The following is a 26,818-nucleotide window of genomic DNA, read 5'->3' on the forward strand; positions in this document are numbered from 1 at the left end:
GGTTTCATCCTGAAATTTTCATAGCTATGCGTTAGAATACTAATTTTAGATTTATTTACTTCATCGGTACCTTCATGAGTGACTTGAAGTTTGTCCCATATTTCTTTGGCGGTTGTACAAGATGAAACTCTTCCGTATTCATCTGGTCCAAGAGCAAAATATGATATGGATGGCTTTGGAGTTGAGCTGGAACATTTTTGTCTCTCCTTCACTCCATAATCTTGGATGAGTGAGTTTGAAGTATCCTTCTTCTACGACATTCCATGCTCCCATGTCACTTGCTTGAATGAAGTACATCATCCTATTTTTCCAATAGGCATAATTAGCCCCATTAAAGAAAGGAGGCTTGTTGACGGGCATCGAATCGAGACCGGAGTTGAAATTTGAAGCAGAGGCCATTGATGACTTAATAATCGATGTAACTCTTCCCGAATCGAATCAAAGGCGATTAAACCTTCAAATGATTGAGGCTCTGATACCAATTGTTGAGTTAATCGATTGACGGAATTGGCCAAGAGGGGGGTGAATTGGTAATAAAAATTTTGGTGGAAGCTTTTGCAGAAAATTGAAAGAAATTGCACAGCGATTTATAGTGGTTCGACTTTCTTAACAAAGTCTACGTCCACTACCTTAGCTATCCACACTAAGGACTTTTCACAAATTCACTAAGTTGTCTTTATTTTGAGGACAAAGAGTAACCTTACAAACTCTCAAGAATTATACCCCAAATTCTTGAAAACACTCTCTCCCAAAGAGAACAATACAAATTTGCAAACTTACAAGGAAATCCTCACAAGGTAGATTGTTTGCACAATTCTAGAACAAAGAAAAGAACACTCAAGAATGAATACAATTGAGCACAATAAGTGTTATTGAAAGCAAAATGAATATTGAATGAAAAATAGGCTTGGAATGCTCAAACTTGAGGTTTGATGCTTTCTCTTTGATTCTCTCTTGATTCTAGTTACTTGATGTTTCTTGTTATTGATCAATGCCTTCTAAGCTTGTTTAAATACAGCTTCAAATGATTCTGAACGTTGTGGATGCTTCATGGAGTCAATATAGCCGTTTAAGTGTGAAAACAATTAATTAAAACAGTTGGGAGCGTCAGTGCATGATGCATACCCATGGTGCATCGGTGCATCGGTGTAAAATTCAAATATTTTGATCGTTGGACCCTTAGTGCATCGGTGCACTAAGAGTGTATCGATGCATCAAGTGCATTCGATGTTTCAAAATAGCCAGAGTGCATCGATGCATGGCTGGTGCATCGATGCATCAAATGCATTCGATGTTTTCATAAAATCCTCAGTGCATCGGTGCATGGTATGTGCATCGATGCATGAAATGCATTTGATGTTCAATTAATTCATGGTGCATCGATGCATGGATTGGTGCATCGGTGCATCACTTTGAAAAATTGATTTTAGGCTTGATTTTGGTTCAAAATACTTTGTGAAATTTGTTTCAAAAATATATTAAGTATAAAACACAATTTTACACATTTGGTAAGGTTGAAATTGATCTTAAAAGACTTGGAGTAATAATTTGATATTCAATTAATTAAATCAAATATACTTAGAAAATCATTTGTAAAATCTTAAAATTATTTAAATTTAATTTGTTATATCGAAACACAAAATGTTTTCAACACATATTTCTTTATCCCATTTCATATAGTTCACATATACCTTTTTCTCATATGCATATAACATATTACTTCTTATTTTTTAACTTATATTACATATGCATGTAATCTTATGACTTATTATCAATATCTCATAAATCACTATCATACAACACATATATCATAATATGTAATGCAACAAGGCATATTCACCTAGATCACCAACATAGAGATGCAATGACATCTAAACGTATGCATAGACTCAAATTTCTCTTAACATCATATCACTACATGTTTACATCTGGGTACTATATTACCTAATATCAGAATTAGACTTCTCGCAAGTCATAACTCCTTAATATAACTACACTTCATATCATGTACTCACCTGATCACCAATAACACTACCAAGCTCTTTCTCTTTCTTGCGTATCTTACTCTGACGACTATCCAAACTTTGCTTTCAATCGATGTCTACACAATCATGTATTAATACTTATCAGTATCCAATTGATATACTATAATCTATCAATTCTTAGATTGAAAGAAATATTTATTCCATTTCCCATTGACGTGCATCGGTACATTATACAGTGTATCGATGCATCCCTTAACAGGTGCATCGATGCACTACCCATGCATCGGTACACAATTTACATTTGATGTTTCCATTTTAATAGGTGTATCGATGCATTCCCTATGCATCGATGCACTCATTGCATTCGATGTTTATTTCGTTGAGAGTGCATCGGTACCCATTGAATGTGTATCGATGCACACATCCCAGAAATTACATTTTAGCACGAAAATTACTTCATTTTAACTCAATTATGCCATACTTCAACCCCTTTCATATCCTAAACTCAAACACACATACTTAAGCTCATTTGTACTCATTATCATATCTTAAATCTCCAAATCCTATCCTCTACATAGGCTTAAAGAATCATACTCAAATTTCATCACGTTCTAAATCCAATTTTAACATTTCATATCTCTTAAATAAACTATTGACAATTCAAATTCTTCATTACAACTTTAAAAACCTCTTTATATCAAAAGTTCATTTCTAAACCCATAATAGAATTTCTCTTCTTATTCTCTTTACTTGATGATTTAAGTTCATATAAGCTTTCCTTAAGCTTATATAACACTCAAATAATCAAAACCAACTTATAAATCCAAGAATTCAACACTAAAATAAAACTTACCTTTTAAACTTAAGCTACGGGGAAGGAGAAGAAGGCTTCCAGAATTCTCCTAAACCCACGTGTTTAACCCTTATTTAAAGGGAAAAAATCCTTTAAGCATAAAAGACCAAAATACCCCTTTAATTCATCCATTTATGCTATTTAATCCATCCTTAAAATTTCCTTACTTAAGTCCCTAAACTTTTAACTGATTTCTAAATTGAGCACAAAACTTTCAAAATTCTCACTTTACCCACTAGCCCTGATTTTGGGATATTACATAAAATTTAAAAAGAACGATGAAAGCCAATTACTTGTGCACATGGGTATGTCACGATGCTTAATTTCATTTCTCAATCATTTTCATTGTTTATGAGAACCTAACAATAAGTACCACATTTGATTTGCGGGATACGAACTATTACCTCAAATGTTTGAGGAAAAAACGAGTAATAATACAATTATATCAACCTCGTCAGCAAAGAAATGTGGACAAATGTATACGATGGTGGATATCCATATCGACATATGACGACCAACTTGCCCGAGTCTATCAATTCGACCTTAAAGGGGGTGTCATTTACCAGTAACAACTTTGATTAAAATGACGTATTTTCATTTGGGAGCACTTTTTTCCAAGCTCGGGGGACAAGCTCTAACTTGGATGAAAAACGGCAGTGCTTATCACCCAAGATTAGTTGTGTATCTACAAAAAATGTTATATCAAATGGAATGTCTGTAATAAGCTTTTCTCGAACCCATGAATTATTTCGTGTCACAGAAATGCCACGACCTCTTCAAGGGATTGAAGCTAAGTTGTTCAGAGTTAACCTACAAGAAATGTGGTGTGACTGTGGGTTTTTTCATGCTCTGAAGTATCCATGCTCCCATGTCGTAGCAGTTTACTCTTATACCCGTCAAGACTATAACCGTTTTGTGGATCCCGTATACTAACTTTCAATCATATTTAAGGTATATGAATTTGAGTTCCCCCTGATAGGTAATGAGAAAGACCCGGATGAGGTTCAAAATTGGCTTACGATTGTACCACATCCGTCGTTATTAAGAGAGGTAGGTCATCCAAAATTTACTCGAATTCATTGTGATATAGATATACGAGAGACGTACAAAGAAAAAATATGTGGGCATTGTAGAAACCTAGGCCACAATAGGAAAAAATGTCCATCTCTTTTATCATCACGTAATCGTTGAGCATCACCATGTAATTGTAGTTTCTGAAATCTCATATTGTGTTATTTCATTTTCGTTTACTTTCAATTAATGTCATTTATGCATCACCAAATAAATAGAAACACTAAATACATTAAGAAAATTAAATAAAAATATTACAAACTAAATAATAGAAACATTAAATACAAATGTTACAATTCAAACAATTAAATAATAAAAATATTAAGAAATAAAATAAATAAAAAAGTCCATAATTCATTACATTTATTGAAAAACAAAGCCAATTAATTAAAAACATTACAAACTAAACAAGTCTATCGATGTATATATCTTGAATGTGTTCCACAATAGTAGCTATATTTTATTGATGAGGGACGAATAACGATGTAGCTCATCCATAGAATAAGAACCTTGGAGATGTATGACTAACCATCCCACTGCTAATAGAGAATCATGAAAACTGTGAAAACATCGACATCAATGATTGCGATCCATACTGAACTGAATGTGTCTGTATCTGTGGTGAATCACCACCGAATAATGATCCACATAAATCGGCTCCCTAAGGGGGAACGCATCCACATCGATCCTCCTAGATCATTATCCAGTCGTTGTGCTTCATCAGCCAATTGACATCCTTTTTGCCCCGTCTATCGACATTATGCATATTGTCAAGATTCCTAGGTGCTTCAAGAATATATTATATGAAACCAAACTAGCGGAGCACGCGATCAGTAGGATGCCACTCGACAGTAGCATAATATATCAGAGGGACAACCATCATCCATACATCTAATGAGCCACTCGAGTGAGATGGGATGCAAAGCCTCATTTCTTTAGTGGAATAAAGAGCCCATTGAAACTAAAACAAATATATGTAATTTTTATAAAAATAATTTTTAATTATATAACGATAATTAAAGGTAAATAATAAAATTTAAATACATACCTCTGTACTAGCCTTCTGATAAATGAGTATCCGAATTTCTTCCAATCCGTCTGGTATATCATAATGATTTTTCATTTTACATGACCACCTATTCAATGTAAAAAAATATTTCATTATATACACAAAAAAATTATTTATACAAATTCAACATTGAAATTACCTAAAAAATAACAGGAAGACTAACGGGTTATTCACGATTGAATATAAAAAAGGAATGCGATAAATTAATAGGTGGAGAAGAATAACTGGAGAAGAATGAGACATCCGCCGATAGTATTTTTTATATAAATTAGTTGCCCGAAATATTTCTCTATACAGAGATGCCAAAACTAAGGAGCCCCAACTAAGTGAGTCGACAACTCAAAAATCTTCGAGGTGATGCAACCACATGCAATGGACTTGGTTGCGAGATTTATCGGGCATCAAGATCCATCTTATGAGTTGTAATATGCAAGTTCGGACAAATATTTTAACATGTTCCTCGGAACAATCTTCACTAAAATGTTGAAAATTTGTAGTCAACCATGATAACGGTATTCAACCACCGTTGAAATTAGGAGGAATACCTCCAAGATACTCCTCGCACAAGGAATGTCAATTGTCATCCGCCCCTGTAACACCCTCAACCCGTACCCGACCCAAATACGAGTCTGAGGTGTCACATTGACTTTTCAAACATTTTTCTTTACAAAATGACAAAAACTCAAATTCATAATTCAGGAAAAATAATTACTTTGCATTAATTAAAATCATTTGGTTTACAAAACATATAAGACTTTATACAATTCAAATCTTTAGACTACATGCCAACTATGTTCTATATAACAAAATACATATACTTCAATATATTTCTAAATTGATTAGTGGAAAGGAGAATCTGACCTATCTTGCTCCTCTTAACGTCTCTTCTCGCTTTTCATAACCTACGTGTGAAACACTCACACACTAAGACGATGACTTAGTGAGGCATAAAAACACATATACTAGAAACTCTAGATATTTAACAATGCATAACATTTCATATTTCATGTAATGCACACACATCATAAAATAATTAAAATAATCAACTATAAACATGTACACATATCATCATTATTCTAAATACATCATTTACATTATCATTATTAATCTTCTTATAATTATCAATCTTGTTATCATTAATCTCTCTTATCCTTTAATCATGTACTCAACATTTATACCAATTATATATATAACTTATATCCTACTCATATATATATTCACATAACTGATATATTATCCTTATCTTTTCATATGAATCATATCATATATACCGCATTATCCCATAGTTAGATCACATGTTCATGTATATATATTCATATATTCCCTATATCAATGTCATATAGTTTATATCATATTTTCACATACTCGTTATAGTATATTTCTTATATACTAACTTCCTATATTCCCTTAGCTTATTATAACCCATCTCCTATGACTTTATCATATAATTTCTTGGATCTTTGTACTATACCTTTTTCCACCTAGAAATAAATTAAGGTTTACCTCATAATTTCATTTAAACTCATATACCTCCCTATATAACCTATCTGACATGTTTGTATACTCATTTATGTCAATATCTCCTAATTTATATTACATTCTCATGTTATCACTTATATCTCTTATACCTAACCTTCTTAACCAGAAATTAGACACAATATCAGTTAATATCATATAACATCTTTACCATTATTCATGTTATTATCGTTAATTATTTTCTAATATGATCTTGTACTTATCACTGATACACATTATAAAACTCATATAACATCATATAATCCTTGTAACACATCTCATAACACAAAGCATATAAATCACATATATTGTATTTATTGTTATCTCTTATATAGCCCATGTACACATGTGAGAACCAAAGATATGTGAGTAAATAGAGGTTGTGCACATACTGTCGCCATATCTCATATAATTCCTACTAGGGGCACGTAGAAATTGTCCCGGTGGACCGCGTAGAAATGTCCCGAAGGACCACATATAACACATATGTCCCGAAGGACCACTTCTTAAGAACCATATACATATTCCAATGGACCAAATAAGTGTACCAAAGTACCACATATATGTTCCAAAGGATTACATATATGTCCCGAAAGACCACGTAGAACCCTCGACTGTTGGCATGCCAACTATACCTCTAGCTCTCATGACACATAACATGGGCATTAATATTTATGTTATCACACATTCCATAGTCACATAGTTCTCTTACACGTAGATAATTTTCATGTGGTTCGTATGTCACATATCACATGGCTCATACATATATACATTGTTTTATATAGTGCATATCATATGACTTATATTCCAGGTTCATAGCATAATATAATTCATTTAACATATGTTATCATTCACATAATACATTTACACATACATAGCATAACATGTAACTTATACAATAACTTATGACACACATACACTTACATTTATATGCTCTATCATGGAAAATAGACTTATCACATGTCTTATTTCAATCCAATATCATATATCTAATATTATGCACTCACCTGACCTCACTAGTCAATACTGTTCCCTTATCTCTTCTCGATGACTATTAATTGTCGACTTGTCCGGACGTTGCTCTCGATCGATATCTACACAATCATGTATTGATACATATCAATATTCCAATTGTTATACTCTAATCTTTCATTTCTTAGACTAAGAGAAAGGCTACTTTCATCTTTTATTTAAGGTAGGTATCGGTACACTCTATAGTGTATCGGTACATTCCTTGACGTGTGTATTGATACACTACCTATGTATCGATACATAAATTGCATTCGATGTTTTCATTTTAAGGGGTGTATCGATACACTTCCTGTGTATCGGTACACTTTGAACATTTTCTGGAAATTTACCCTTGATGTATCAGTACATGTTGAATGTGTACTGATACACACCAGCCCAAAATTCATATTTAAGCCCGAAAATACTCCAATTCTAGTTAAACACTTCATATTTCATCCCCTATCATATTCTTAACGCTCATATACATACTTAAACTCATTTCTACTCATTTACCACATCTTAAATATCAAAATCATATCCTCTACATGGACTTCAAGAATCATGCCAATTTTTCCACTTGTTAAAAATCCAATTCTATCACTTCATATTTCTTAATTAGATTGATGACAAGTTAAATCCAACTTCCGATTCTAATTATTAACTCTATTTCAAGATTTCATTCAAGAACTCTTAATCTTTAATCCCTCCTAACCCCATCATCTTTTGATTTTAAGATAACTTAAGCTTTCCTTAAGCTTAGTTATCATCTAATGATCATAAACCAACCTTTAATTTAGCAAATAATCAACTAATCAAGAAACTCACCTTTGCTATTGAAGCTCGCGGCTGGAGAAGAAGAATGCTCTGGAGAAATCTCTCATTTTCCACGTGGTTCCCTTATCTTATAAAGAAAAATAAAAATCTTCCTTGTCAAATAACCATTTTACCCTTTAATTCATTCAATAATTACTAAACAACCTTCATAAAATATTTCCAATAAGTCATTGAATTATTCAGTTATTCTACTTTAATCACGAAATTCTAAAGTTTTACAATTTAGTAACTAACCCGATATTGAGGATGTAACAAATCTCCCATCATTTTATCATTTAATCTTTCATTCCTTTTAGTTCTTCAACTACATTTTTCCCTTATTCATTCATCTACTATCGTTAATCATATAAACAGTAACCAATAACCTCATCCATTTCTATTTTTTCTCTCCTTCGATTTTGCATTTTCCTTTAACCTTTGCAAAATCCATATAATGCCACTCATCACGTAGACAATAACATCCATTTTCATCACTCAACATCATAAATCCATCTCTAATTACCTTATAATAATAACCAAACTCTTATTCCATCATTATTTGACCAAGAACACAACCTTAAATCTTCTTCAATTATGATTAAACATATATTTTACGGAATCAAACAATCTTTTCACATTACCTTGCACATTTTTCTTACTTTTATATCGAACTTATCATCTACACTTCTATATAACCTTTATCATATATGATCTTTTAAACTCAATCCTTTTATAGTCAAGATCTCCTTATACACAACTAAACCATATCTTTCACCCGTATTTTCATACTCTTTTCATATCACTTATACCTATCCCTAGTTATCAATCTTTATTACATTTTCATAACTCTTATAATCCATATGAATTGCCCAAAATATTGTTCTTATACAAATTCCTTATCTTCTTTTACATATTCAGAATACACTACCAAATCCAAATCCACATCATGCTTGATTAACTTAATCTTATATCTTTTCCAAATCTTACAACTCTATCACCTTTACTATTACAACTAATCAATAGCACTGTTCAATCTAGGGCACAAGCCCTAATTAACCAATCATGTACATCCGACCTTTATAAATCCATATAATGTTACTCATTATATAGACATAAAGATCCAATCCTTACTTCTCAATATCATAACTCAATTAATTTCTTTTCTTATTCTCTAATTGTTTTGCCACATAAACCCAACCTTTACTCATTTCTTAATCCATGTATGTACTACAATACACATGATCTTTTCATATTACTTTACGCATTTTTCTTATTTCTATATCAAACTTATAATCGATACTTCTTATATAACCCTTGTCATATCTATTTTTGTAAACTCTATCATTTCCTTTCCTTATTTCATTGCTGTCCATAAATCAAAATATCCTTATAACATCGGTCATATCTTTTCTTTCGTACTCCCTTACTATTTTCATATTACCTTACATTTTTCTATCAATCCTTAACTTTTATTAAACATAAGAATCTTTATCTCATTCACTACATCACATTCATATGATCAAATATACAATTGTATCCAGATCCACTTCATCTTTGATTGTCTTATCCTGACAATATCTTAAAATCTTATAATTCCAATACATTTTTCATCACGTAATCTTGTTAGCTAACGCTAACTCTTTCCATTTAAGATACAAACCCTTATCATATCCACACTCTTGCTTATACACAGTATTATCTCTTTGTTTCAAATTCATAACTCTGGTTTCCTTCATCTTATAAACTTGTCATTGATGCACTTATTCTTGAACTCTTCTACAAATTCTACCCATATCATTTGATCTTTTAACGTTCTTATGGTGACACCTATTCACCATATTCTATCTTATCCACGTAATAACAAAACTACTCCATATCACTTTTTCGATTCAACAATGAAGATCTTCTATCACTATTCGAATATGATTTCAACTTTCTGAAATCAACATTTGATCTTACGAGGCACTTCCTGAGGTGTCAGTTATTCATCCTGCCTAGCCAGGGCAAGTGAATTGCTATCACCATCAGGTTCACCTCTCACTTTGCTTTAGAAATTCTCATAATCGAATTTCTATTATATTATATTAATATTATTCTATTAGCAAGACAACATATTCCTTACACTATCAGATCAGAAATTTTCACTTTGAGGCAGCATGTAAACATTTTTAAAACTCGTTTACATTCGGTTTAAGCCTAGAATCGGCTAAACCTTAGCTCTGATACCATTAAATGTAACACCTCCAACCCATACCCGACCCTGATACGAGTTCGAGGTGTCACAATGACTTTTCAAACGTTTTTCTTTACAAAATGGTAAAAATTCAAATTCATAATTCAGGAAAAATAATTACTTTACATTAATTAAAATCATTTGGTTTACAAAATATATCAGAGTTTATACAATTCAAATCTTTAGACTACATGCCAACTATGTTCTATATAACAAAATACATATACTTCAATATATTTCTGATCTGATCAGTGGAAAGGAGAATATGACATGTCTTGCTCCTCTTAACGTCTCTTCTCGCTTTCTAGAAACCTATGTGTGAAAAACTCACACACTAAGTCGATGACTTGGTGAGGTATAAAAACACATATACTAGAAACTCTAGATATTTAACAATGCATAACGTTTCATATTTCATGTAATGCACACACATCATAAAACAATTAATATAATCAACTATAAAGATGCACACATATCATCATTATTCTAAATACATCATTTACATTATCATTATTAATCTTCTTATAATTATCAATATTGTTCTCATTAATCCCTCTTATCCTTTAATCATGTACTCAACAATTATACCAATTATATATATAACTTATATCCTACTCATATATATATATATATATATTCACATAACTGATATAATAGACTTATTTTTTCATATAAATCATATAATATATACCTCATTATCCCATAGTTAGATCACATGTTCATGTATTTATTTTCATATATTCCCTATATCAATGTCATATAGTTTATTTCCTATTTTCGCATTCTCGTTATAATATTTCTTATATACTAACTTCCTATATTCCCTTGGCTTATTATCACCCAGCTCCTATGCTTTATCATATAATTTCTTGGATCTTTGTACTATACCTTTTTCCACCTAGAAATAAACTAAGGTTTACCTCATAATTTCATTTAAACCCATATACCTCCCTATATAACCTATCTGACATGTTTGTATACTCATTTATGTCAATATCTCCTAATTTATATTACATTCTCATGTTATCACTTATATCTCTTATACCTAACCTTCTTAACCAGAAATTAGACACAATATCAGTTAATATCATATAACATCTTTACCATTATTCATGTTATTATCATTAATTCTTTTATTATATGATCTTGTACTTATCACTAATACACATTATAAAACTCATATAACATCATATAATCTTTGTAACACATCTCATAACACAAAGCATATAAATCATATATATTGTATTTATTGTTATCTCTTATTTAGCCCATGTACACATGTGAGAACCAAAATATGTGAGTACATAGAGGTTGTGCACATATGTTGTCACCACAGCCCATATAATTCCCACTAGGGGCACGTAGAAATTATCCCGAAAGACCACGTAGAAATGTCCCGAAGGACCATATATAACACATATGTCTCGAAGGACCACTCCTTAATAACCATATACATATTCTAATAGACCAAATAAGTGTACCGAAGTACCACATATTTGTACCAAAGGATTACATATATGTCCCGAAGAACCATGTAGAACCATCGACTCTTGGCATGCCAACTATACCTCTAGCTCTCATGATACATAACATTGGCATTAATATTTAGGTTATCACACATTCACATAGTCACATAGTTCTCTTACACGTAGATAATTTTCATGTGGTTCACATGTCACATATCACATGGCTCATTCACATATACATGTTCTTATATAGTGCATATCATATGACTTATATTCTAGGTTCATAGAATCATATAATTCATTTAACATAGGTTATCATACCAACATACATTCACATAACACATTTAACATACATAGCATAACATGTAACTTATACAATAACTTATGACACACATTCACTTACATTTATATGCTCTAGCATGGAAAATAGACTATGTATTATATAGTGCATATCATATGACTTATATCTAATATTATGCACTCACCTGGCCTCACTAGTCAATACCGTTCCCTTATCTCTTATCGATGACTATTAATTGTCAACTTGTCTGGACGTTGCTCTCAGTCGATATCTACACAATCATGTATTGATACATATCAATATTCCAATTGTTATACTCTAATCTTTCATTTATTAGACTAAGAGAAAGACTACTTTCATCTTTTATTTAAGGTAGGTATCGGTACACTCTATAGTGTATCGATACATTCCTTAACGTTTGTATCGATACATTCCTTAACATGTGTAACGATACATAAATTACATTCGATGTTTTCATTTTAAGGGGTGTATCAATACACTTCCTGTGTATCGGTACACTTTGAACATTTTCTAGAAATTTACCCTTGATGTATCGGTACATGTTGAATGTGTACCATACACACCAACCCATAATTCATATTTAAGCCCGAAAATCACTCCAATTCTACTTAAACACTTCATATTTCATCCCCTATCATATTCTTAATGCTCATATACATACTTAAACTCATTTCTACTCATTTATCACATCTTAAATATCAAAATCATATCCTCTACATGGACTTCAAGAATCATGCCAATTTTTCCACTTATTACAAATCCAATTCTATCACTTCATATTTCTTAATTAGATTGATGACAAGTTAAATCCAACTTCCAATTCTAATTTTTAACTCTATTTCAAGATTTCATTCAAGAACTCCTAATCTTTAATCCCTCCTAACTCCATCATCTTTTGATTTTAAGATAACTTAAGCTTTCCTTAAGCTTAGTTATCATCTAATGATCATAAACCAACCTTTAATTTAGCAAATAATCAACTAATCAAGAAACTCACCTTTGCTATTGAAGCTCACGGCTGGAGAAGAAGAAGGCTCTGGAGAAATCTCTCATTTTCCACGTGGTTCCCTTATCTTATAAAGAAAAATAAAAATCTTCCTTGTCAAATTACCATTTTACCCTTAAATTCATTCAATAATTACTAAACAGCCTTCATAAAATATTTCCATTAAGTCATTGAACTATTCAATTATTCTACTTTAATCACCAAATTCTGAAGTTATACAATTTAGTCACTAACCCGGTATTGAGGATGTTACAACCCCACTAGAAATAACATCTCCATTTACCGAAAGCCCCAAATATATAGAAATATCCTCCAACGTAATAGTGCACTCCCATACGGAAGATGGAAAGTGTGTCTCTGATCTCCACCTCTCAATCCTAGCAGAAATAAGATTGGGTTCAAGGCTACATTGCCCTTCATATTTCACTATATAATCGAATCCAACCTAGGCTAAATATGGTCAGACACGACTCAATATCTCTAACTTAGCATTACGAATAAATGGATCAAAAATATGATCATTCCCCTAATTAAATAAACAATATACAAATTAAATTATAAACTAATACTAAAAAAATAAATAAATCAAAAATCAAAATAATTAACAAAATTTAAAATTGTTATCGTATCGACAAAATGAGTCGAGATATGATTTCCATCTAAACGTAGCAACCCGCCTTCTATTTTATGACTACAAAAGTAATAAAAAAATTAGTACATTAAAATATAATAAAGTAATAAACTATTAAATGATTATAATATAATAAAAATTAGCTTCTAAAAACGATAACAAAACATACTTAAAGCTTGATAGAACGATGATAAAAGGAATGAGAGTATTTTTTGTGTGGTTTGAGTTTTGTATGAGGGGTATTTATAGGGGAGGGGGACGGGCGGTTGGACAATATTAAAAGGGGTAGGTGATATTTAAGTGTAAAGCGCGCCTCATGATTCGCACCTTCCCCCACGTGTCAGAATTTCCCGCGAAGGTGCGCTTGCTGATCCGCTCCTTTCCAACGTGATGCCAACTCAGACAGAACCCCAAGAAGGCACACTTCCTGATCCGCAACTTCCGTCCACATCTGCAAGGCGCGTCCCTTGAAATGCACTTTATTATCACTCTGTCAGAAAGAGTACTAGATTAGTAATATTTAGAGAAATGGACATGTAATATTATATAATTTGACTGATTTTTAGGTAAAAACGCCGCTATTTAGCCCAAAAAAAATATCCAGATCATTTCACGGTTAAAAGAAGTTATTATGTTTGCTTTTAATCATCTATATAGCATTATTACAAGTAAATTTTAGTAATTAGGTAATCTTTAGTCGATATGTAATTAGTTGAATATACTGAAATTACAAAATGTGGACATAGGATTATCAAGTGTAGGAAACGTCTTGTTAACGCTACAGATAAAACGGCTGCTAAAATCTATGCATGCAAAAGAATAAAAAAAGATGATGATGATGATATATGCACATAATGCCAATAAAATACCACCATATTATTTCAAATATGCTCATCATTGTCATGATGCTTTATGCAAGTTATTGAACAAACTCATCCTGCTATTCATAACATTAACAGTTGCTCTATCGCCTTGAAAGTTGCAGTTCAAGGGAAAGCAAAACCGGTTTGAATTAGATAATAAACCCTATTATTCGATCCGACAACAGCCTTGCCTTTGCTCTCATTTGAGCAAGCCTGTTGTCTTACAAATGGGGCACAGGTTTTTTAGCATTAACCATTGTTTGATGCAGTATGTGTGGAAGTCATGTCCACAATCTAGTATCCCGGTATCATCCCCGTCTGCATATTCTTCCTGCCATGGTTGAAGTTTGGACAAGGTAAACGGGACTTCGAACACACAGGTAAGATGGAAGGAATATCTACAGTCTTCTAGTATCGTACCTGACAGATACAACATGGTTCCAATTCTTGTGTGGATTCTGTTGCGGTGGATGAATACTTTTTCTGTTTCATCGACTTCAGAATGGCTTCCTCGTTCAGCCCGGTGCTAACACCTCCAATCTGTTCTTCCAATGCCAGCAATTCCTAGTGTTCCATTTGCAATGTGAGAAGAATAACCTCCAATGTGAAGTGATTGAACGCAAAACAGACAGAAATTCCTTTTACCTCATACGACATGTTATCAACATCAAGGCGCATGTCTCTATGTCTGTCATGTGTTTCGGGCATACCATGATATATGAACGGATCAAACACCATATAATCCTGAACCGGGATCACATAAAGAAATAAACAAATTATTTTCAGACAACATAGCTCTTTCTAGTCTTTCTACGCGGGTGCTCTTTATCTCTCAATTTGTGGGAACCTGTTTCGGAAGTAACTAGAAATGTATGCAAATATGAACATAAAAATTACATCAATAGCATGTCCAACTGTTGAAGCAATCTAGGCATTGATCTGCATAACAAACTTTCCGTGCATCAATTATCCGATAATATTCTTTTGAAAACCATCTCTGACAGATAATTCAAGGCCAAGCTAGTAATCGACAATAAGAACCTAATCTATAGGCCAATAAAGAATGAGAATATTGTTTCCCAGCATTAGCACCAACATGTTTCAAACTGCTATAGTGAAACATATGCAACAAAGTCATATAAATGCTTGAAGCTACTAAGTTTTCAATCCTGTCCTAAGAAATCCATTCATTTTCATAAAAATCGCAACTATTTAAATGCACTCATGGCAGTTTTGTCGTATTTTAGAGAAAACCTGGTATGAGGAAAACTCAGTAAATGGGTTCCAATTGGTGAAACCTTGAAACTGTTTCGTAAGATAAAAGGCAAAAGGAAAAGGAAACAAATCTTTTCAAACTTAACCAGCTAAATCAATTATAGTCAATGAAGAGAAAGACCTAAAAGAAAAAACTCTACTCTTAAATATAAACATTGCACAAATCAGAAACCAAACCTCAATTCGTAAGTTCTCCCCTATACGCATGGTACTCAAGACTTGGCGTATCTGAGACATGGAGAAGAAAATGAGAAGGAATAAAGAATATTTTCTTATGTTCAATTGCCATTATACAAGGTGGGGAGAGTTATCGGTGCATATCTTTCATCTCAAAATTTAATTGGTCAGAACTGTAATAGACAATATTTTCTGAAATGTGATAAATTAACATGCTTTATATCTAGGTTGAGAATGAGATTGCTCAAGACCTCATTTCTCAATTACACATATTAAGGTGAGAAAACATAACAGTCCAGTACAAAAGAAGTGGTAAAATGATAAAAACTCACATGCGAGGGGCCGAAAACACTAATGGCAAAAATTGATACAGACTAAATACGAAAGATGAACATCAGCGAGGATCAAGAGTATAGAGCTTAGAAAAGCCTTAAAAGGAAGAAATGATTGCTATAAATGATCCAAATAGCTTGCACAAACACTCAATTGAGCCTGATTTACCACAGCTTGTCTTATTTCTTTCCTGTTTCCATTAATTCCGTTTTTTCTCTAAGATAAATAACAGATTCTTAAATTAAAGCTTGAATATCATATAAACTTACAATTATGTTCAGATATTTGAAGATTACATGTTCCAGAAAGGCAAAATTTTACATCTGAATTTGATTAAGAACTAATAACATGTTAACTATGATTATTTCTGAAAGTGCAAATCATAAATAGCTGCCAAGTTACCCAGTATGAAATTACTGAAGGAAAATATTAGACGACAAGTTATTCCTGTCACAAAATAAGCATAAGATTGTGATATAATTTTAAAGAAACATTGTGATGAGGATGAAATGGATGGAAGTTTCAGATAAAGGGAACACCTACAAACTGATAATTGGGGAGAACATAAAAAAAATGAAAAATACAAAGAAAAGAATCTACAAATCTGCTTTTTTTTTCCTTGATGGTTCAATATAACCTACATGGATAAATAAAGGTACTTGCAAATGTCCTACCCAAAATGAATTTGGGAAGAGCATCAAATATGAAATGCCAAAAACAAATAAACAATGCTAATAGCAATTTAGAAATTAAATCATCTTCTTAGAATCTATTTATGGTTTTATGTTTGTCCGTGCTAGTATATAAACCATAGGTATGCATGCATGCATGCAGGGGTGTAAGTTCATATGGATATAGGCACAATATTAGTTACTAACTTTAACTGCACATCATAAGATTGGGTAACTAGGTAATTCGAGAATGCTACTAACCATCATTATCTCGAAAGCCAAATTTGTTATTACTAATGAAAACAAACCCTACTTAGGAAGCTTTAGACATAAATGTACAGAGACAATGAAGTTAAAAACTAGCAAATAGATCTTCAGAAACAAACCTCAGATATTAGCCGGTGTCTCCCTTCAATGTCAGCAGCCAAAGCTCGCAATGAGTGGGGCATCCCGAGGACATCATCATCTTGTCTCTCCAATATGAATGCTGACCTTGGATATGGTTGATTGTTACCTTGAAATGTTTGATCCAGATGGTACCACCGTCTCTCGTGAGGGAGCAGAAGGACCTGAAGACAATGATGGAAAATGGTCACCACGACCACCAGGTTCAGAATCAATTGGAGGAAATAAAGACCACGGAGAAAATTCTGGTAGTCTTTGTTGATTGTGCAATGGTGGGTTGTGAGGAGGAATCCAGGCATGAGTGGGCAAAGGATGGGTACTTGAACTAGGCCCAGGTCGACTAGAAGATGGCATACCACCTCCAGAAGAGCTAATATTTCCAGAAGCCAAATTCCAACCTGTAGAATCCTGTGCTACATTTCTCATCTCAGTTGCTGGTACAAGCATGGGATGCTCTGGATTGTTTCTTGGGATATTTCTTATGTTTGGTTCATCCTGTAATGCAGAAGCTCTCTCTCCAAAATTGGTAGAGTCTGATGGGTTGGCAGCTCTTAAACTTGAAGTATCGTTCCAAGGGAAAGAATTCACATTTCTTGGCACAACACAAGTGGTCCTCATATGAGGTTGAGTTGGAACAGAACTATATCCAACTGTTGCCCCAGTGGATCTCAAGTCGAAAGAATCACCAAATGAGGCAGTTCTAGGATGACCAGGAGAGCCAAAAATAGAATGGCCAGCAACCCCGGTTGATGATAAACTATATGGTAAAGATTCTTGTTGGTTTCCTGGATTTTCTCTTCTTACACTCGAAGTAAATGCATCACTAATTGCTCCTCCCATACCAAGCCTGACTCTTGAATTCGTCTGATCAGCGGGACCAACATTAAGGAAATTCCAAGAGGGCGTTGTTAAACTCAAGCTGCTAGAAGCATCGTTACGTGAGGAGCCAGCATGCCATGCTGCATTTTCCATCTGTTGAAAACAGCTCGAAGCACCAGCAGAATGAGACTCTGCAGAAGGACCATCAAGGACTTTCCTTTTGCAGGATAAACCCCAACTGCCCAAAGAAGAGCCAGAACCATCAATATTTTCCTCCCCCAAATGATTAGAGCCTCCAGATGAACTACCAACATTATCAGAAGAAACACTGGCATTAGATATCTGTTCTCTTTCTAGTCCAAGCGAGTTATGGACATTGAGACTTATACCAGTTCCAATGTCTGACCTTCCATTACCACTGCTGCTAATAAACCTTTCATTTAGATTCACATTTTGTGGGCTATGATTAGAGCTTGAACCTTGCAAAAATATGGGCCCACTCCGGACCTGATTACCACTTCTACCATTATTCAGTCTCCTAGGAAAAACAGCATTTGCTGGTTCAACCCGCCTTTCTTCTGACCTTGGAGCAGCCACAAAATGAGCACCATAAGAAGGCCGAACACACTCTATTTTTGTTCCATCATCATTAAGCTGGTGATTTAGAACATCCTGCATCACCTGGTTTTGCATTCTCAATCTAGAGCTCGGTTCACCAGAACTCCAGCCACTAAATCTCTGAACATTGGGAATAGTGGTGTTTCCATGCATTGTCCCACCAGAAGGCGCTGCATAATTGGATAACCGATTTTCCACTGGATTCAGCAAGTTATGCAAAGAATTTGGTTGACCAATGCTCGTATCATTGGGACTAGATCCCTCATCAATGTTAACAGTTTCAGGAAAGGAGTCAACGGTGCCCCCCTGACCTTGCATCACGGAAGATATATTCCAAATATCTCAGAATCGCTAAATATTATTCCAAATTTCAAAACAAATGTCCAGTCAAGCTCCCATTTCTATGGTCAAAATATTAAAGGGACCACAAGCTCAGACTGGTAGTTGAAATCTGAAAAGATAAGCACAATATCCATATTCACATTTCAGTTATAAAAGAGGAGGGTGAGGGTTCTTCCAATGCATGACGAAAATGAAGTAATAATAATAAAAAAAATGTTGCAACCTTAGGTTACAAAATAAGCTTTGACGTTCCTGAGTTATTCTTTACTGGATTACATATGTCCGCAAGCGAGAACCCCAACCAGTAATTTGAACACAAAAGAAATAAATACCTTAATGACAACAGGTATTGATTTTTTGAGAGGAAGTGAAGGAAAGAACTTTATGTTAGATGGCATACAACATGATATCCTAATAGTTCAAGTATATAAAAACTAAGCAATGAATATTGGTCTATCAAAAAAAGAAAATATCATTGGGACTAGATCCCTCATCAATGTTAACAGTTTCAGGAAAGGAGTCAACGGTGCCCCCCTGACCTTGCATCACGGAAGATATATTCCAAATATCTCAGAATCGCTAAATATTATTCCAAATTTCAAAACAAATGTCCAGTCAAGCTCCCATTTCTATGGTCAAAATATTAAAGGGACCACAAGCTCAGACTGGTAGTTGAAATCTGAAAAGATAAGCACAATATCCATATTCACATTTCAGTTATAAAAGAGGAGGGTGAGGGTTCTTCCAATGCATGACGAAAATGAAGTAATAATAATAAAAAAAATGTTGCAACCTTAGGTTACAAAATAAGCTTTGACGTTCCTGAGTTATTCTTTACTGGATTACATATGTCCGCAAGCGAGAACCCCAACCAGTAATTTGAACACAAAAGAAATAAATACCTTAATGACAACAGGTATTGATTTTTGAGAGGAAGTGAAGGAAAGAACTTTATGTTAGATGGCATACAACATGATATCCTAATAGTTCAAGTATATAAAAACTAAGCAATGAATATTGCAATTGCTACTAACCTACAACCGAAATACAACTATGTCAAAATCTCCATGCATTGACATCCATAACTAGCTGCAAGCTAGCAGAGGAATAAAGAAACGACGGATGAACACTGAAAAAGTAACATGGGATAGAACAGCATTGTTATTAACACTAACCTTCCACTCACGAACAGGAAGAGTTCAAATTTCCAGCTTTTATACAGAATACTTTGAGGCGATATCAGCAGATCAAAGGGAATAAAATGTTGAAATATGAGAACTAATCAGAGACTCGCTTAGTGAAGCCTCAAATTACAAAAATCAACAAAATGTAGTTTGCAGAATCATCTGCATCAAAAAAAAGGGTGTAAAATCACAAATTTTATCACATTAATAAACCCATCAAAGAAAATGGAAACGAATCCAAATAAAGGTCTTTTTAAAAATCAAGTAACTCGCTTCTGTATTAGTAAAGCTTTGGTCTTTTGACAAAAAACGTAAGGCAACAAGAAAACCCAATCCCATTTCTTCCCCAATTTAGTTAAAAAATCAGATGATTAAATTGAAGAATGCCTTTTTATCCAAATATATGACGAGTTTCTAAATTTTAAAAGCAAAATTAAAATCGCAAATGCTTGTAGATAAACACCCAATTAAAATTGAAAAAGGAAATGAACAAACAACCCAACATGGGTCGATCTCGATCCCTCCTATAATATCAAAATAACGTAAATAACAACAAAATTAGCAAAAAACTAAGAATTCCCATTAAGGGTAAAGATAAACGATCAAGAAAAGCAAACTATTTTGGATTATTAAAAACACTATATATCATCTATGGGGAGAAAATCACCTGGATTAAGAGAAATACCTGAAAAAGAAAGATGCGACGATGAAAAGCAAATCATGACAGGTAAAAAAAAACGATAATAGAGATTGGATATTGGAGATTACAAGCACATTAATAGAAATAAATTTTAAGGAGAGGAGTCACAGGGTTTTTTTCCTCCTTTTTTATGATTTTTTTGGGAGTTTTCTCTTGCTCTCCTTCTTGTTATTTTGCTCTGTGTTTTCAAAGGAATTTATTTATTTAGGATGATGATGATGAAAATAGGAGAGAGCCAAATCACTGAAAAAATGGATGAGATGATCCGAGAGAGACAGGGGAAGAGAACATGCGTACTCGGTCTGCAGCATTGGTTTTCCTTCGTTCTTCCATTTTTTTTATTTTGTGAATAAATAAATAATAAATAAATAAGGTTTTTTTTTCTAAATTTTAAGGCGTTTTCTCGAAATATCACCCTAATCCTATATATTTTCCTGTCAGTCATCTTTCAAATTATATTTTTCGATCTAATACCCATTGCAATAAGACGTGCCCCTGCACCGCGTTTTATGCCACGTGATCAAAGACGTCATTAAAATTTTTAAATGGGTGTCAAAGACGTCATTAATTTCTGACATTTGTGTAAAAACGTCAACATTTTAAATTGTGCAGACACCCCAGCCGCATGGTTCCAAGTGAGTTTTAATGAAGTGGACAGTGTATGAAGTGGTTGAGTTTATTAGTATTTTAGTGTCACAAGTTTATTATTTATAATAATAAAAATTTTATAATTTAAAAAATTATAAATTTCATATATTTTGAAAAAAAAATTCTTTAAAATTAATTGTTAAAAAATATAAAAATATTAAAATAAACTTTTAATTACAATTAAGGGATCAAATGAATTATTATTCATTAATTTTTATTTTTTAACCCCAGTTAATAATGTTTATTCATTTTTAATAAAATTATTTTGATTTTTGCTTTAAAATTACACAATACGTATAATCTAGTATAGGAAAACTTTGAGGGTAAGTATTTTAAAATATGAATAATTTTATAAAAGTTTTATAACTAGTATTTCTTTTACATAATGATGATGATGATGATAATAATAAATATTTTATAATTTTAAAAATTATAAATTTCATATATTTTTGAAAAAATTATTACCTTTTAAAATTAATTGTTTAAAAATATAAAAAAAATATAAAAATAAACTTTTAATTACAATTGAGGGATCAAATGAATTATTATTCATTAATTTTTAATTTTTAACAACAGTTAATAATGTTTATTCATTTTTAATAAAATTATTTAAATTTTTACATTAAAATTACACAATACATATAATCTAGTATATAAAAACTTTAAGGGTAAGTATTTTGAAATATGAATAATTTTATAAAAGTTTTATAACTAGTATTTATTTTATATGATGATGATGATGATAAATATTTTATAATTTAAAAAATTATAAATTTCATATATTTTTGAAAATATTATTACCTTTTAAAATTGTTTTAAAAATATAAATATTAAAATAAACTTTTAATTACAATTAAAGAAACAAATGAATTATTATTCAATAATTTTTTCAAAATATATGAAATTTATAATTTTTAAAATTATAAAAAATTTATTATTATAAAAAATAAACTTGTGACATTAAAATACTAATAAACTCAACCACTATACACACTGCCCACTTCATTAACTTATGACAAGACCCCAGTCAGTTCACAACCTAGAACCGAGTGTGGGGGTGTCCGCACAATTCAAAATGTTGGCGTTTTTACACAAATGTCACCATAATATAAATTAATGACGTATTTGGCACACGTTTAAAAATATTTACAAAACTAAAACCCGAGTTTTTTACACATTTCGTAAGGCGCGCCTTCGACCACGTGGCGTAAAGCAAGGTGCAGGGGGCGCCTTCCTGCAAAGGGTGTTAGATCAGAAAATATAGTCTGAACGATGTCTGATCGGGAATATTAAATTAAAAATGTGATTTTTTGAGATAAATGCCAAATTTTGAGGCAGAAAGTGGCCAATTTTACCCGAAAATCACCATAACAGTTAAATATTACCTATCAGGTACATTTTCTACAAATATTACTGATTTAACACCCTTTCTTACAAAGCAGATCATGAAGCGCGCTTTCGCAGGGTTTTGTCTAAGCTAACGCCACAATGGAAAGCATCAATCATAATTCGCGCCTTCGTAGGGTTCTATCCGAGCTGGTGTCACGGTAGTAAAGCGCAGATCATGAAGTGTGTCTTTGCTAAGAATCAAACACGTGGTAGAAGACGCAGATTGATATGCATTTTGCATTTAAATACCGCCCAACCCCCGCCCCCTCCCCTATAATACCCCTTCATCCAACACTCATAGCATACAAAAAACACTCTATTTATTCATTCTATATATCGTTCTATCAAGTTTTAAATAAGTATAGTTATTGTTTTTAGAAGTTAAATTTTTTTATTATATTATAATCATTTAAAAGTTTATTATTTTATTATATTTTATTGTACTAATTTTTTATAGTTATAAAATGGTAGGTGGGTTGATGTGTTTAGATAAGAATCATATATCGAGTTATTTTGCCGATACATTAATAATTTTAAATTATGTTATTTTATTTATTGTGAATGTTTTATTTATTTATTTATTTAGTATTAGTTTATATTTTAATTTGTATACTATTTATTTAATTAGGTGAATGACCGTATATTAGATCAATTTATTCGTAACACTAAATTAGAGATACCGAGTCATGTCTGGCCGTATTTGGCTGAGGCTGGATTCGGTTACATAGCGAAATATGAAGGGAACTATAACCTTGAAACCAACCTTATTTTTGCACTGATTGTGAGGTGGAGACCAGAGACACACATTTCATCTTTCGTGTGGGGAGCGCACTATTACGCTGGAGGATGTTTCCTTACATTTGGGACTTCTGGTAGATAGGATGTTATTTCTGGTGTGTCGGATGGTGATTGGCATTCCTTGTGTGAGGAGTATATTGGAGGTATCCTGCCTAATTTCAATGGTGGTCGGATATTGTTATCATGGTTGGCTAGAAATTTTTGACGGTTGAGGAATGACTGTTCTGAGGAACATGCTCAGATATTTGCCCAGGCTTGCATATTGCAACTCATATGAGGGATCTTGATGCCCGATAAATCTCGCAACCAAGTTCATTGTATGTGGTTGCGTCATCTCGCAAATTTTCGAGTTGTCGGCTCATTCAGTTGGGGCTCCGCTATTTTGGCATCTCTATATAGAGAAATGTGTCAAGTAACTGATTATCCAAAAAAATGCTATTGGTGGGTGTCTTTTTATTCTGCAATCATGGGCGTAGTATCGCATGCCTTTTTCATGTCCGATCGTGAAAAACTCATTAGTCTTTTTGTTATTGTTGAGGTAATTTTAATATTGAGTTTGTATATAAATATTTTTTTAGTATATAATGATTTTTTACATTGAATAGGTGTTCATCTATAAGGACACCGTGATATACAGACGAATTGGAAGAAATTCAGCTGCTCATTGTTCAAACGGCCGGTACAGAGGTATGTATTTCAATTTTATTATTTACCTTTAATTATTGTTATATAATTAGAATATTATTTTGATAAGAATTATATATATTTGTTTTAGTTTCAACGGGCTTCTTATTTTATTGAAGAAATGAGGCGTTGCATCACACCTCACTTGAGTGACCCATTAGATGTATGGATGGCGGTGGTCCCTCTGATATGTTATGTTATTGTCGAGTTGAATCCTATTGATCGCGTGCTCTGCTAATTTTATTTCGTACAATCAAGCATAGCATGTATGAGGACCTTTGTATACTGTTAATTCTCATATGTTGTTTTTCCTCTTCCTCTTCGATATACGAACCATCCAGTTACATCCGTTATCACGTTGGACACAGTAGCAGGCATACTTTTCAGTGGTGGATCAGTCTACTCTAGAGTGAACAGAATTATAAATGTTGTAATTCTTATTTTCAATCATCGCTTCTTCTTCGGATGGAAACTCAATTTCGATATATAACTCACCATAATTGACTTATGAGTTAAATCCATAATCACCAAGATTAGGCATATCCGTAAATTCTGGCTTATACATTACACATAGTTAGCTTTATACATGTATGTTAGAGGTTCTGTGTGTACCGTATGCGTGGGAACGTAATCTACACCATCATCATCGGAGTCCATATTGAACTGCAGTGATTCTGGCTCAACGAATAGTCCAATCTCAGCACCATCTGCATTTGGCTCACGAAGAGGTTCTTCTGGTGAATATGAGGGTTCCTCTATGATACTGATATTTAGGTCGAACAAGCTAGTAGTTGAATATATCCCCCTTGAAATTGAAGGTATCATATCGTACGGGTTTTGAACTGAGTGTTGTGTCTCCATATTGAGGTGAAGAAGCTTGTAGTCGAATGCCTCCCCTGGAACTTGTAGGCATCGTGTTAAATGGGTACTGAATAGATTGTTGTGTTGAGGGCATCTCCATATTCAGGTCAAAGAAATTGACAGATGAATGCGTTCCCCTTGAAATGGAAGCGATGTTGCCATACGAAATGTTCATAGACCCACCTCGGTGAAGATCATAACAAGTTGTTGATGAATGCCTCCCCATTTAACTTGATGGGATGGTACCAGGATGTGGATTTCCTAGTAACAATTTAAAATCATTACACATTACTTGAGTTGGGTTATCAACTTGATCAGTTTGTTGAGTCAACCCATAATGAGAGTATAATGACATACCACAAACCGTAGACACTTAAACAAATATGGCATATATTTGTGTATCAGCGTCTGAATTTTGATTCTGAGCATCAACCATCATAGGAATATCATCATTATTGGAGAGTTCAAATGCTGTATAAGTTAACGAAAACTGAAATACACCTAATTAAATAAATAGTATACAAATTAAAATATAAACTAATGCTAAAAAATAAAAAATAAAAATAATTTAAATAACATAATTTAATATTGTTATGTATCAGTAAAATGTTTGGAGATATGATCTCACCTTCCATTTTACAACAGTAAAAAATAATACAAAATAATTAGTACAATAAAATTTGATCAAATAATTAAATATAAAATAATTATAATATAATAAAAAATTATTTTACCTTATAAAAACTATAACAAAATCTACTTAGCTTAATTAAAGAAAGAATGTGAAAGTAATTTTGGTGTGGTTTGATGTTTGCATTCAGGAGTATTTATAGGGGAAGGGGATGAGAGACTGAGAGAGTTGACTCGGGTAATAAAATGGAAGGCGCGCCTCTTTCGCGTATTCCCTACTCTTTCGGATTTCCTAGCGAAGGCACGCTTCATGATCCGTGTCTTTACTACGTGGCGCTAGCTCGGACAGAACCCATCCATACTTTTTCACTGTGGCGCCAGCTCGGACAAAATCCTGTGAAGGCGCGTCTCATGTTCCGCGCTTTGTCAGAAAGGGTGCTAGATTA

The 26,818-nt window shown here is 32.9% G+C and overlaps 1 long non-coding RNA gene and 1 pseudogene across 1 annotated transcript; both read right to left on the reverse strand.

Moving 5' to 3' along the window:
• Positions 1-14,895: 14,895 nt before the first annotated feature.
• Positions 14,896-19,607, reverse strand: LOC120204953 (annotated as a pseudogene).
• A 348-nt stretch (positions 19,608-19,955) lies between these two features.
• Positions 19,956-21,700, reverse strand: LOC120204926. The gene is made up of 4 exons (XR_005523987.1): positions 21,348-21,700; positions 20,654-20,824; positions 20,513-20,574; positions 19,956-20,157 (listed from the first exon to the last, which is right to left on the reverse strand). It is a non-coding gene; the product is annotated as an uncharacterized LOC120204926 (long non-coding RNA).
• Between the last annotated feature and the right edge of the window lie 5,118 nt (positions 21,701-26,818).

The sequence above is a fragment of the Hibiscus syriacus genome, unplaced genomic scaffold (assembly GCF_006381635.1).
Source record: "Hibiscus syriacus cultivar Baekdansim isolate YM2019G1 unplaced genomic scaffold, ASM638163v2 tig00011761_pilon, whole genome shotgun sequence".
In the NCBI taxonomy this organism is placed as follows: Eukaryota; Viridiplantae; Streptophyta; class Magnoliopsida; order Malvales; family Malvaceae; genus Hibiscus; species Hibiscus syriacus.